At 32.5% G+C, this 16,738-nt stretch overlaps 1 protein-coding gene and 1 pseudogene across 12 annotated transcripts in view; both read left to right on the plus strand.

Annotated features, from left to right (window-relative positions):
• LOC145259106 (protocadherin beta-11-like) overlaps positions 1–16,738 on the plus strand; it is a 1,732,684-nt gene that overhangs the window by 563,618 nt on the left and 1,152,328 nt on the right. The gene's annotated exons all lie outside the window — the stretch shown is intronic.
• Positions 6,809–6,925, plus strand: LOC145259435 (5S ribosomal RNA; annotated as a pseudogene).

A 16,738-nucleotide genomic window follows, 5' to 3' on the forward strand; every position in this document is an offset into this window, starting at 1 on the left:
ATGATACTTGACTTTCGCATTTTAAACTTTAATTCAAGCCGTTATATATAAAAATAATTTTATAAAATCAACAATAGGTTCTCTACAGTGCAATGTAGATTACAATGTATTATGGAATAATTCAGTGCGGGTAAAGCTTCCTCCCAATGGGTCTCAAACCAGAGCAGACAATCAATAGATTCGATTGGAAAATGGATGATTTCACCGATGTCGAACAACAATAAAAATATGGGAATGCTCATCATTCAATCCCGGGCAACATCAGGTCTCCCTGCTAGTTCAATTCATATCTCATTTTGAGGAATTTCCACGGGTCCTGCTAGTACCAATGATTGGAGAATAAAGATTTATCTTCGCAGTACAAGGTCAAAATAATGGATCCACATTCAGGATCAAATGATCCCCATAATTTAACTATTGATTATTGATCTTTTCCTATTGTTTATTGGTCATCGATTGTTTCAAAAGATCGAATAGTGATTTACCAAATCTTCTCTTATAAAAGAAACTTGGCCTTCGGTTTGTATTGAGTGATCGGTATGAATCTCATCCGAAATAAACAATCAATTTCCTCTTTTTGAATGAATCCATTTTTTGGGGGGCAATGAAATACCGAGAAATAAGAATTAGAAAAAAAATTAATGGATAGTTTGTAGTTTAGTAGTAAAACATAAAATTGTTACCAGCATAGCTACTACTACTACTACTACTACTACTACTACTACTACTAGTGAAATACTATTATTACTACTACAAATACTACTTCTAAAATACTATTACTACTACAAATACTACTTCTAAAATACTATTATTACTACTACAAATACTACTTCTTAAATACTATTATTACTACTACAAATACTACTTCTGAAATACTATTATTACTACTACAAATACTACTTCTAAAATACTATTATTACTACTACAAATACTACTTCTAAAATACTATTATTACTACTACAAATACTACTTCTTAAATACTATTATTACTACTACAAATACTACTTCTAAAATACTATTATTACTACTACAAATACTACTTCTGAAATACTATTATTACTACTACAAATACTACTTCTAAAATACTATTATTACTACTACAAATACTACTTCTGAAATACTATTATTACTACTACAAATACTACTTCTAAAATACTATTATTACTACTACAAATACTACTTCTAAAATACTATTATTACTACTACAAATACTACTTCTTAAATACTATTATTACTACTACAAATACTACTTCTAAAATACTATTATTACTACTACAAATACTACTTCTTAAATACTATTATTACTACTACAAATACTACTTCTTAAATACTATTATTACTACTACAAATACTACTTCTAAAATACTATTATTACTACTACAAATACTACTTCTTAAATACTATTATTACTACTACAAATACTACTTCTAAAATACTATTATTACTACTACAAATACTACTTATAAAATACTATTATTACTACTACAAATACTACTTCTAAGATACTATTATTACTACTACAAATACTACCTCTGAAATACTATTATTACTACTACAAATACTACTTCTTAAATACTATTATTACTACTACAAATACTACTTCTTAAATACTATTATTACTACTACAAATACTACTTCTAAAATACTATTATTACTACTACAAATACTACTTCTAAAATACTATTATTACTACTACAAATACTACTTATAAAATACTATTATTACTACTACAAATACTACTTCTAAAATACTATTATTACTACTACAAATACTACTTCTAAAATACTACTATTACTACTACTACTACTACTACTACTGAAATACTATTATTACTACTACAAATACTACTTCTACTGAAATACTATTATTACTACTACAAATACTACTTCTAAAATACTATTATTACTACTACAAATACTACTTCTAAAATACTATTATTACTACTACAAATACTACTTCTAAAATACTATTATTACTACTACAAATACTACTTATAAAATAATATTATTACTACTACAAATACTACTTCTAAAATACTATTACTACTACTACAAATACTACTTCTAAAATACTACTATTACTACTACAAATTCTACTTCTAAAATACTATTATTACTACTACAAATACTACTTATAAAATACTATTATTACTACTACAAATACTACTTATAAAATACTATTACTACTACTACAAATACTACTTATAAAATACTATTATTACTACTACAAATACTACTTCTAAAATACTACTATTACTACTACAAATACTACTACTAAAATACTATTATTACTACTACAAATACTACGTCTAAAATACTATTATTACTACTACAAATAGTACTTCTAAAATACTATTATTACTACTACAAATACTACTTCTAAAATACTATTACTACAACTACAAATACTACTTCTAAAATACTATTATTACTACTACAAATACTACTTATAAAATAATATTATTACTACTACAAATTCTACTTCTAAAATACTATTATTACTACTACAAATACTACTTATAAAATAATATTATTACCACTACAAATACTACTTCTAAAATACTATTACTACTACTACAAATACTACTTCTAAAATACTACTATTACTACTACAAATTCTACTTCTAAAATACTATTATTACTACTACAAATTCTACTTCTAAAATACTATTATTACTACTACAAATACTACTTATAAAATACTATTATTACTACTACAAATACTACTACTAAAATACTATTATTACTACTACAAATACTACTACTAAAATACTATTATTACTACTACAAATACTACTTCTAAAATACTATTATTACTACTACAAATACTACTTATAAAATAATATTATTACTACTACAAATACTACTTATAAAATACTATTATTACTACTACAAATACTACTTATAAAATACTATTATTACTACTACAAATACTACTTATAAAATAATATTATTACTACTACAAATACTACTTCTAAAATACTATTATTACTACTACAAATACTACTACTAAAATACTATTATTACTACTACAAATACTACTTATAAAATAATATTATTACTACTACAAATACTACTTATAAAATACTATTATTACTACTACAAATACTACTTATAAAATACTATTATTACTACTACAAATACTACTTATAAAATAATATTATTACTACTACAAATACTACTTCTAAAATACTATTATTACTACTACAAATACTACTACTAAAATACTATTATTACTACTACAAATACTACTTATAAAATAATATTATTACTACTAGAAATTCTACTTCTAAAATAATATTATTACTACTACAAATAGTACTTATAAAATACTATTATTACTACTACAAATTCTACTTCTAAAATAATATTATTACTACTACAAATTCTACTTCTAAAATACTATTATTACTACTACAAATACTACTTATAAAATACTATTATTACTACTACAAATTCTACTTCTAAAATAATATTATTACTACTAGAAATTCTACTTCTAAAATAATATTATTACTACTACAAGTACTACTTATAAAATAATATTACTACTACTACTGCAGATACTACTTCTAAGATACTATTATTACTACTACAAATTCTACTTCTAAAATACTATTATTACTACTACAAATACTACTTATAAAATACTATTATTACTACTACAAATTCTACTTCTAAAATAATATTATTACTACTACAAGTACTACTTATAAAATAATATTACTACTACTACTGCAGATACTACTTCTAAGATACTATTATTACTACTACAAATTCTACTTCTAAAATACTATTATTACTACTACAAATACTACTTATAAAATACTATTATTACTACTAGAAATTCTACTTCTAAAATAATATTATTACTACTACAAGTACTACTTATAAAATAATATTACTACTACTACTGCAGATACTACTTCTAAGATACTATTATTACTACTACAAATACTACTTCTAAAATACTATTATTACTACTACAAATACTACTTCTAAAATACTATTATTACTACTACAAATACTACTTCTAAAATACTATTATTACTACTACAAATACTACTACTAAAATACTATTATTACTACTACAAATACTACTTATAAAATAATATTATTACTACTAGAAATTCTACTTCTAAAATAATATTATTACTACTACAAATAGTACTTATAAAATACTATTATTACTACTACAAATTCTACTTCTAAAATACTATTATTACTACTACAAATTCTACTTCTAAAATACTATTATTACTACTACAAATACTACTTATAAAATACTATTATTACTACTACAAATTCTACTTCTAAAATAATATTATTACTACTAGAAATTCTACTTCTAAAATAATATTATTACTACTACAAGTACTACTTATAAAATAATATTACTACTACTACTGCAGATACTACTTTTAAAATACTACTATTGCTATAACAAATATTACTTCTAAAATGCTACTATTCAAAATACTACTTCAGAAATACTACTACTACTACAAATACTGCTTATAAAATACTACTATTACTACTACAAATACTACTACTAATATACTACTATCACTAGCTAAAATGATACTACTACTAAAATACTACTATTATTACAAGAAATACTACTACTAAGTTAATATTACTATCACTAGTATAAATACTACTATTAAAAAACTACTACTATTACTAGTAGAAATACTATTATTACAAACATTACTACAAAAATACTACTATAAAAATGATAATATTACTATTAAAAATATATGTATTAATGCAATTACAACATCAAAAAATACTACTGCTATAACTACTCAAATATTACTAGTCCCATTACAAATGATACTTCCAAGAAATCTACTACTAATACTACTATTAAAATAACAGCTAGTATTACCAGTACAAATATTACTACTGCTACACTGATGAACCCGTGGCATAGTGGATGAAATATTTGGTAAAATTCAGTTTTTACAAACAAATATTACCACTACTAAAATACTATTACTACTACACATATTACTAGCTAACTATTACTATCACTAATATAAATACTACTACTTAAAATACTACAACTATTACTTGTTGTAATACGATTGCTTTTAACAATACTATTATTACTGCTACTAAAAATACTATTACTACAACTAAAATTCTACTATTATTACTAGTCTAAATACTGTTGCTGCTAACAATACTATTAGTATTGCCACAAATACTACTACTACTAAAATGCTACTATTACTACTAAGAATGCATCTACTAATACAATTACTACTACAAATACTACTAAACCTAAAAATACTACTACTGCTACAAGTACTACTTACAGTATTAGTTCCATTACAAATGCTAATTCCAAGACATCTACTACTAATACTACTATAAAAACAACGACTAGTACTACCAGTTCAAATACTACTACTGCTACACGGATGGATCGGTGACATAGTGGATGAGGTATTTGGTAAAATTTCGCGTTCGATCCTCAGTGAGAATGATATTCAAAAATACAATTGCGAATTACTTAGAACGCTTATCCAATCATGGCTGATGGAACAAGAACATGCTACCCTCATGGATTAAAGAAAGGGTTCAATTCACAATTCTATGCAGATTTTGGCAGAATGATTCCCGAGTTTGTCAAGACACATTTCTCTTTTACACAGGAATCACCACTTATCAAGGCCCATAGGCCACTCAAGGATAAGGGCTAATGGGTATACATTAGTCAATGTGATTATAGCGTAGTAAACATAAGTAGTGGGAATTTTGTAAATTGGATTACTTAGGGGGACGGTTCATCAAGAACTTGTTTACATTGGACTTGAAGACAATCAGATTGTAGTCAGCTGGAAAGCAGGCAATCGGAAGAGAGTTACACAGGCATGCAGTTCTAAGAAAGAAGCTTTGTTCATGAAATTTACATTTAGGTCTACGCACAGATAAAGAGTGTGGGAAATTATTGATAGTGGTTTTGGCTAGACGAGTGTTTTTCATGAAAGTTTGGCGAGGAGTGACCATGGATTGAAACTCAGCTGAGCACTTGCCATGAAAATAACGATAAAGCAGAGACAGGCTCACAACGTCTCTTCTGTGGGAAAGAGGTTGCAGGGAAGAGAAAATGACATCTCCCACTAGGCTACAAAGTCTATTTTGAACTCTGTCAAGGCAGGACAAGCTGCTTGTAGAAGCTCCTGCCCAGATGTGGCAACAGTACTTCATCGTTGGCCATACCTGGCTTTTTATAGGTAGAGAACTGCATCAGCAGTGAGATATCTACTGGAGTGGTTGAAGGATCTCACCATTTTTCCAGTGACCTTGGTAATGCATTTGATATATGTGTTCCATTTCAGGTCAGGAGTAAAGGGCAAGCCTAGGAGTTTGTCAAAACATGAAGCCTGACCAAGACGAGAGCCATTCATTGCAACCGATGTCAGATTGGCATCAGAGCGTAATAATAAAGTATGGGCTGCTGTGTCTGTTACTAGTTTACCATTCTTAAGAAAAAGAGTTCTTACTTACTTTGCCTCTCCAAAAAGGCAGAATTAGACACCAGGGTCGTTTTTTTATGTGGAGAAAAGGAAGAAAAAATAAAAAAATTGTCTCAGTCATGAAGGATTTCTCATCTACTGACTGAGAACAAAAAAACTGAAGTGTAGCATCAGACAAGATACTACACTTTGATCTTGGCCCGAAGAGTTCAAAAAAGAGTTGCCAACCAAATACCGTATATATTTTGTGTATGTCGATCTTGTGTATAAGTGAAGTGTATTTTAAGACCGAAAATTGTGTCATTTAGGTATTACCTGTGTACATACGGCATAATCACGTTGACACACCGGTTCCTGCTGGATCACCGAAGTTAAGCAACGTTGAACCTGGTCAGTACTAAATGGGTGACCATTTGGGACTTCCAGGTGCTGTATGTGCTCTCCGCTTATTTCGGCATTGTTTCCAGTCGTCCTTGTATTCTCCTTGCTACTGGACTCAAACAGTGCCGATTCAGGAGAGGTGCGGTTGGAGATTGCGCAACATTTGCTTCACAATTACACACACTACTGCCCCTACAGAGGGTATCCTTTGTCTTTCAAGACTAAACAGAAGCATGGATGGATGAACCTGTGTATAAGTCGACTGTAGATTCAAGACAAGTTAAATGGTCCGTCTCATGGTTCTTTTTTTGCAGAGATAATTTCCTTTTTGGGGTTTTTATTTATTTATTTATTTATTTTTTTTTTTTGTAAGACATATTATAAATTATTTCTTGGCATCCACAAGCGATAATGCGCAAATGTAGTCGATTCGATTTTCATATATAAAACCAACCTGCTGCACACTTACATGCAACGAATGCAAATGTTACTAATCAGACATTCTGTTCAATGACATGCTGCAGATTACAGGTGCAATTATCGTTTTCATATATAATTTATGTCACGTACCATAATAATGTCAACGCACACATTGCATGAGCCGTAATATACCGCAATAATGTGAATGCATGTGTTAATTTTTTATTTTTTTTTTATTACATTTTCACCCCAAACAAGGCAAATTGCCACTTTGGTGTAGGGGGCTACTATCAGGGGCAGCAACTACTGGGGTACTATGTAGGGATTTGGGCAGCAAGATGTTGGTTCACGTTGCGCTTGAACTTCTGCATGTCAGTACAGTTGGGGAAGCAGTGACCTGGAATGGAATTCCAAAGTCTAGCGGTTCTGGGGAAGAAACTACTGGAGTAGAAAGATCTTTTACATCTAGGGATCTCTACAGTGTGGGGGTGGGATTTTGCAGCTTGTCCGGTCTGTCGAAGGTGTTCACGTCGTGGGGGCACAAGTGCTTGCAGTTCATCAGAGCATTCACCATTAAAATACTTGTAGAACAGGCAGAGGGATGCAACGTTTTGTCGAGGGGACAGAGGCTGAAGCTTAGATGCCAGTTCAGGGCCTATCAGATTTGCGACTCTCTTTTGAACCTTGTCAAGGAGCGAGAGACTAGTAGCCGATGCACCAGTCCAAATATGACAGCAATACTCCATACATGGGTGAATGGTTGCCTTATAGAGGTACAGGATACTTTCGGGTGTTAGTAGTTTTCTAGCACGGTAGAGAGAGCCAACCTTCCTTGCAGCGGCCCTGGCAATGCCTTCGATGTAATTGTTCCAACTCATGTTTACTGTGAACGTTAGGCCAAGGAGCTTGAAAGACGTACTCTCAGATAAAGAGTCGTTGGCCATTGCTATAGGTGGTAGAGAAGGTTTCTTGTAATTATTGAATGAAACTAGTTTAGTCTTGGCGGCATTGAACGTGACCATCCATTTTTGTCCCCATTCTACTACTGATTGGAGGTCATCCTCTAGTGTTTCTGCCATTTCTTTAGATATATGTTCATTTGTTTTCCTGTCGTGCCTGTTATAGAGTGTGGTATCATCAGCATATATACCCATCTCGGAGGCAATTTTGTCGTGCCACTAAATGGTTTCAAATAGTTCTCATTAAATTGTTAAAACTTGTTGAACTTAGGGAGAACGACAGATCATAAACACTACATTTCCATATACATTATTTTAATTGGAATTCCTTATTGAGATGAGTATTATTTATTAATTTATTTTATTGCGGACTATTATCCTCATCTTTATTAGTTGTTGTTTTATGATGTTTCGGCCAACCATTCCTCCGGCCTTCGTCAGGTGGTAACCGCTGTGGGATAGGAACTCCGAATCTCCTAACTGCATTCTCAGCAATTACTGCCATCCGTAGTTGTTGTCGTCTCATCACCAAGTAAACCTCTGGCCGGCTTTGGGTAGATGTAAACCGCTATCTTTAGACAATTCTCACCTGGAACGATTGAATCAATGTATCTATCCACTGTGCCACGGGCCCCGAAGGCAATCAAGGCTGGATTTTTTGGTCTTATAAATACACGATTATTTATCTGATCTTCCATCATCGGGTCCGTACCAAATGGTATATATATTATTCAATTGGGATTCATTATTGAGATGAGTTTTATTTATTAATTTATTTTTTATGGACTATTATCCTCATCTTTCTTAGTTCTTGTTTCACGACGTTCGGCCAACTATTCCGCTGGCCTTCGTCAGGTTACTACATTTCCTAACCTACTAAAAAAAACGTCATATCATCACCGAATACATCGTATCGAACTTAGGCCTATAGCCACGTCTAGAGAGTGCTATTTCAATCATTATTAAGCCTCCCACTGAAAACCCGTGTGTGCTTACATGCTGGCAAACTCACTGCAGTGGTGTTCGGAAGGAGTGCGATTAATTACTAGGGTTACCGGTATATACTGAGTACACAAACAAAATGGCGCTTTCTATGTTATGATTGAGTGGTAAATCGCTCTTTAGCAACATTTTCAAAAACATTGCCTATGTATAAGTCGCACCGCCCCCAAATAACCTTAAAATCATCTCCCAGAAATTTGACTTATTCACAAGTATATATGGTCCAGCATTGTAAGCTTAGCTTCAACCTCTGTCCCATCGACAGAATGTTGCATCCTTCTGACTGTTTTACAAGTATTTTAATGGAAGGTGCTCAGATGAACTACAAGCCCTTGTACTCCCTCAACATAAATTCCCCTGACAAACCCAACAAGCAGCAACATTCCACACCTACACAGTAGAGATCCCTAGATGACCCCTAGATGATCCCTAGATGATCCATAGATGCCAGAAAGCCTTCTAGTCTAATAGTTTCTTCCCTAAGCCTGCTAGACTTCGGAATTCCCTTCTCGGTTCCTGCTTTCCTAACTGTTCTGACATGCAGAAGTTCAAGTGTAATGTACCTATTTACTATGCCTCCCCACGGTACAGAGTTAAACACCAGGGTCGTTTTTTAACGTGGAGAAAAGGTACAAAAATAAAAATTGTCTCAGTCGTGAAGAATTTCTCCTCCACCGAAAGAGAACAAGAAAATGAAGTGCAGCATCTGAAGAACAGATTTGGTTTATTTGCTTCCCCACCGAGCAAATTAGGCACAAGGCCGATTTTTAATGTGAGGAGTGAAGGGATGGGGAAGGGAAAAAAGGGGACCAGCTCCCGAGAGGTGGGAAATGGGTGCTGGTTAAAGGTCAAGCATGTGGGGTTGCCCCCACATCTGGTCTTTGCTAGTCATAGCTTGCAGTATCTGCCGGAACAGATGGTATTTATTTGCTCCCCCACCGAGCAAATTAGGCACAAGGCCGATTTTTAATGTGAGGACTGAAGGGGAAATGGGGAACAACTCCCCGGGGAGTAGGGGAGCTGGATAGTGACAATTGGTATGAAGGGTTACCCCTACATTGACCAAGGTCTTATATGTGGGGTTGCCCCCACATATGGTCTTTGCTTGCAGTATCTGCCGGAACAGATGGTATTTATTTGCTCCCCCACCGAGCAAATTAGGCACAAGGCCGATTTTTAATGTGAGGAGTGAAGGGGAAATGGGGACCAACTCCCCGAGGAGTAGGGGAGCAGGATAGTTACAATTGGTATGAAGGGTTGCCCCTACATTGACCAAGGTCTTATATGTGGGGTTGCCCCCACATATGGTCTTTGCTTGCAGTATCTGTCGGAACAGATGGTATTTATTTGCTCCCCCACCGAGCAAATAAGGCACAAGGCCGATTTTTAATGTGAGGAGTGAAGGGAGGGGGAAGGGAAAAAGGGGACCAGCTCCCAAGAGGTGGGAAATGGGAGCTGGTTAAAGGTCAGGCATGTGGGGTTGCCCCCACATCTGGTCTTTGCTAGTCATAGCTAGTCATAGCTAGTCATAGCTTGCAGTATCTGTCGGAACAGATGGTATTTATTTGCTCCCCCACCGAGCAAATTAGGCACAAGGCCGATTTTTAATGTGAGGAGTGAAGGGGAAATGGGGACCAACTCCCCGGGGAGTAGGGGAGCTGGATAGTGACAATTGGTATGAAGGGTTGCCCCTACATTGACCAAGGTCTTATATGTGGGGTCGCCTCCACATATGGTGTTTGCTTGCAGTATCTGTCGGAACAGATGGTATTTATTTGCTCCCCCACCGAGCAAATAAGGCACAAGGCCAATTTTTAATGTGAGGAGTGAAGGGAGGGGGAAGGGAAAAAGGGGACCAGCTCCCAAGAGGTGGGAAATGGGAGCTGGTTAAAGGTCAGGCATGTGGGGTTGCCCCCACATCTGGTCTTTGCTAGTCATAGCTAGTCATAGCTAGTCATAGCTTACAGTATCTGCCGGAACAGATGGTATTTATTTGCTCCCCCACCGAGCAAATTAGGCACAAGGCCAATTTTTAATGTGAGGAGTGAAGGGAGGGGGAAGGGAAAAAGGGGACCAGCTCCCGAGAGGTGGGAAATGGGAGCTGGTTAATGGTCAGGCATGTGGGGTTGCCCCCACACCTGGTCTTTGCTAGTCATAGCTAGTCATAGCTTGCAGTATCTGCCGGAACAGATGGTATTTATTTGCTCCCCCACCGAGCAAATTAGGCACAAGGCCGATTTTTAATGTGAGGAGTGAAGGGAGGGGGAAGGGGAAAAGGGGACCAGCTCCCGAGAGGTGGGAAATGGGAGCTGGTTAAAGGTCAGGCATGTGGGGTCGCCCCCACATCTGGTCTTTGCTAGTCATAGCTAGTCATAGCTAGTCATAGCTTGCAGTATCTGCCGGAACAGATGGTATTTATTTGCTCCCCCACCGAGCAAATTAGGCACAAGGCCGATTTTTAATGTGAGGAGTGAAGGGAGGGGGAAGGGAAAAAGGGGACCAGCTCCCGAGAGGTGGGAAATGGGAGCTGGTTAAAGGTCAGGCATGTGGGGTTGCCCCCACATCCGGTCTTTGCTAGTCATAGCTAGTCATAGCCAGTCATAGCTTGCAGTATCTGCCGGAACAGATACTACACTTTGATACTGGCCAAAAGGCCAAGTTCAAGTGTAATGTAAACAGACATCTCGTTGCTCATCTCCCTACATAGTATCTCTGCAAATTATGTCCCAGCTAGTAGCTGCTCATATCAAAGTGGCACTGTAATAAGTGTTTTGGGTGAAAATGCAATAAAAAAGTAAAAATACGAATTATCAATCCTCATCTAAAAATTGCCGCAAAGAAGGTGGACCCCATCCGCCGTGATAAAAAAAACTATTCATACCTGCTCATATCTTGTAATTCTACAAACCGACTGTTTGCTCGTGCATCGAATATTATTGCGATATATGAGCTGAAGCATCTGACTCTGAGACAGAGTCCAAAAAAGAATCTTTATTCTAATAGATCCCACACTGTCACCCAAGATCCAACCTCTGTCCCATCGCCACAATGTTCCATATCTGTGCTTATTTTACAAGTACTTTAATGGAATGTGTCCTGTCAAAGTAAATACCGTTGATTAAACCAACAAGAAGCAAAATCCCCCTCCTTCAGTGTTAAGGTATCTAGGGGCTGGAAAGCTTTCTACAGTAATAGTTTCTGCACTCGCATACTTTGGAATTTCATCCATGTTTCCTGCTTCCCACACTGTATTAAAATGATGAAATATTAAATCTAATGCTGAGATATTTTTTCTGCATAACTCCCTACATAATGTCTATGAAACTCTGGTTCCAAATAATACCAAATAATATAAAATAATGCCAAAAATGTCAAATGATACCAAATGATACAAAATAATACAAAATAATGCCAAATAATACCATATAAAAGCAAATAATACTAAATAATGCAGATAATACCAAATAATAGCAAATAATAGCAAATAATACTAAATAATGCAGATAATACCAAATAATACCAAATAATGCTAAATAATACCAAAAAATAGCAAATAATAGCAAATAATACCAAATAATGCCAAATAATACCAAATAATGCTAAATAATACCAAATAATGACAAATATTACCAAATAATACCAAATAATAATAAATAATGTCAAATAATACCAAAAATTATCTGCAATTTGCAATTTTACCTTTTTCGAATTCATTGCTTGGAGGAAAGTCATTTTTGGCAACGTGTCATTGATAGAAGCACAAACAAAAAACACATGTCGTGTTTCTGAATTTCTTAGATGAGGATTGATAATATATATATATATATATATATATATATATATAATGTGTATATATATATAATGTTTATGTATATATAAATACATATATTAAGATGAGTATTGGCTGAAGAGAGCTTGATATGGATATCTAAAACGGGCTCTAATTATCGGGTTTGAAACCGACGGTACCAATGACATATCTCATCTAAAACTTTCTGTAAAGAAAATATAACTAAATATTTCGTGTTTCTGAATTTCTTAGATGAGGATTTATATATATATATATATATATATATTAAGATAATTATTGACTGAAGAGAGCTTGATATGGGTATCTAAATTAATCCTAATTATCAGGTTTGAAACCGACGGTACCAATAACTTAGCCCATCTAAAACTTTCTGTAAACAAAATATAAATAATACGCTTTTATTTTCGGATTTTCCTTATAAGTGAGCACTCTGCTGGATTTCTTTTTCAAAAAGAAAAAAAAAAAAAAAATATATATATATATATATATATATATATATATATATATATATATATATATGAATAATAGCAATAATGCCAAATAATGCTAAATAATACCAAGTATTACCAAATAATGCTAAATAATGCCAAATAGTAGCAATAATGGCAAATAATGCCAAATAATATCAAGTATTACCAAATAATGCCAAATAATAGCAATAATTCCAAATAATGCCAAATAATGCCAAATAATGCCAAGTATTACCAAATAATGCCAAATAATTCCAAATAATGCTAAATAATGCCAAATAATGCCAAGTACTACGAAATAATTCCAAATAATGTCAAATGATAAGTTGTAAAATATCTTTTTTATGGTGAATACAAAAGAAATGACAAAAAATTCATCCTAAAATATTTCTTAGTTTTGAAATTTTGTTATGTTTTTAATAAAAGTCTTTTTTTTTAATTTTTAAAATTATCTGCAATTTGCAATTAACTCACTAAATCTAAGCCTACAAAATCACACAAAATAACTTCCAAAAATAACCTTGGTTTTAGGATTTTGTCATGTTTGAAAGTGGAAGCCTATTTTAATTGTTATAACAATTCGTAATTTGCAATTAACTCACCAAATCAAACGTCTGTTACCAAACTTCAAAATGGCTGTGCATCGGATGAAAAGTAATGTTTTACCAAAAAAAAAAAATGCGTTTTTTTTTTTTAATTCACTCAAAACTGAATATGTCGAAAAAGCATTGCGAACCGAACGGAAGACTCGCAATAATGATAACTATCGTCTGCCATTATGTGATCAAAGTGATTATTTGAAGACACCAAGGCAGTAAATGTGTTGCCTTACTTAGCAATGTGAACCTACCAACCCAGCCTCCGCGATGCGCCATTATTTTTGGCATCTTTTCAAATTACTCGTTCATTGATATTTTAATGTAAGAAGCTCAGACTCCGACTCATTAGACTGATTGCATTTAATTAATGTCTTGGAGGTTTTATAGATTTCACTTTTTTTACCTTTTTCGAATTCATTGCTTGGAGGAAAGTCATTTTTGGCAACGTGTCATTGATAGAAGCACAAACAAAAAACACATGTCGTGTTTCTGAATTTCTTAGATGAGGATTGATAATATATATATATATATATATATATATATATATATATATATATATATATATATATATATATAATGTGTATATATATATAATGTTTATGTATATATAAATACATATATTGAGATGAGTATTGGCTGAAGAGAGCTTGATATGGGTATCTAAAACGGGCTCTAATTATCGGTTTTGAAACCGACGGTACCAATGACATATCTCATCTAAAACTTTCTGTAAAGAAAATATAACTAAATATGTCGTGTTTCTGAATTTCTTAGATGAGGATATATATATATATATATATATATATATATATATATATATATATATATATATATATATATATATAAATATATTAAGATAATTATTGGCTGAAGAGAGCTTGATATGGGTATCTAAATTAATCCTAATTATCAGGTTTGAAACCGACGGTACCAATAACTTAGCCCATCTAAAACTTTCTGTAAACAAAATAATACGCTCTTATTTTCGGATTTTCCTTATAAGTGAGAACTCTGCTGGATTTCTTTTTCAAAAAAAAAAAAAAAAAAAAAAAAAAAAATATATATATATATATATATATATATATATATATATATATATATATATATATATATATATATATATATATATACACACACAAAAGGATATTAATGATTTTCATCATGGCCAACGTCGACACACCCACAACAACTTCAAAAATAAAAGAACGGATAAAAACATGTAAATGTAATAATCCTCCCCAAGAAGAATTAGTACGTCATACCCTCTCCACCAAATATATGCGCGCGCACACACACACACACGCGCGCACGCGCGCACACACACATACATGTGTGCGCGTGTGTACGCGCATATAATTAAATACGTATATATATATATATATATATATATATATATATATATATATATATATATATATATATATATATATATTGTAATGTAAATTTATAAATTAATTAAATAAAAAAAACCCCAAAAAATGCAACTTCCATACCATTTTGTAAATCATACTTTTAAACAATTATACATTTATTTTAGCTACGTTCTTAACACGTTAAAAACATTTTTTTTTACACACGAGACGCTTTACTATTTTAATTTAAATCTTGTTTGAACTGAAGCAAATAAAAACATCCAGATTTTAAACGAAACAGTTTACAAAAACTGCCTGAAAACGACTGAAGAAAATCAGTTGAAAGTACTTGCAAAAAAAACAAACAAAAACAGATTGACGAAAACGACTAAGTAATTTTTTTACTCAAATCGACTGAGATATTAGAACGACCATACGAAAAATGGGAAATTATAAAAAAAAAAACCCAAAAAAAACGATTAAGCAGAAACACTCCATAATATTCAATAATGCCTGTCTAAATGAAAACATGCTGCTTAAATACAATATATATATATATATATATATATATATATATATATATATATATATATATATACAAATATATATATACACACATATATATATACACACACATATATATATACCCACATATGTATATACACACACACATATATATATATTCATCGACATACAGAAATGTTTTGTTGTTCTACCCATCAATCCACGGGAGCGGCACCCGCAAATAACCTCGCCAAATATCTACTTTAAACAAACATTCATCCACCACTTTTATAGTACTCAAACCGCTTATTTAGAAACAAACAGAAAGACTCGCATTTTTTAGCCAATTATGTAGCGGCTGAGATTATTTACGATAGTGCTCTACCCAAAGAGAGGGTCTTAAAATATATTTGCAGTCATCGACATACAGTAGCGTTTTGTTGTATCACAATTCATCGGTGCCGCTAGACTAGCACCTCTCCCAAGCCGAGGATTGAACCTAGAACCATCACGTTGACAGTCGACGTTTTAGCCCACTAAAAATAAGCAAAAGTTATAACTCGTTAATTTAAAGTGAGTGCTTTAGGCCAAACTGATGACTGAATACGAGTAAATCTGTGTTCATTTTTTTTGTATTAATTACTAATCCATATGAATCCTAAGTTATGCAGCCAATGGATACAATAACACTTCATGAAATACAAATAATTTCTAGGGAAAAGAAATATTTCTTAATCTGCTCTCGGAGTGAAA

Source organism: Euprymna scolopes, chromosome 34, assembly GCF_053919585.1.
Source record: "Euprymna scolopes isolate OS-2025 chromosome 34, ASM5391958v1, whole genome shotgun sequence".
NCBI classification, from domain to species: domain Eukaryota; kingdom Metazoa; phylum Mollusca; class Cephalopoda; order Sepiida; family Sepiolidae; genus Euprymna; species Euprymna scolopes.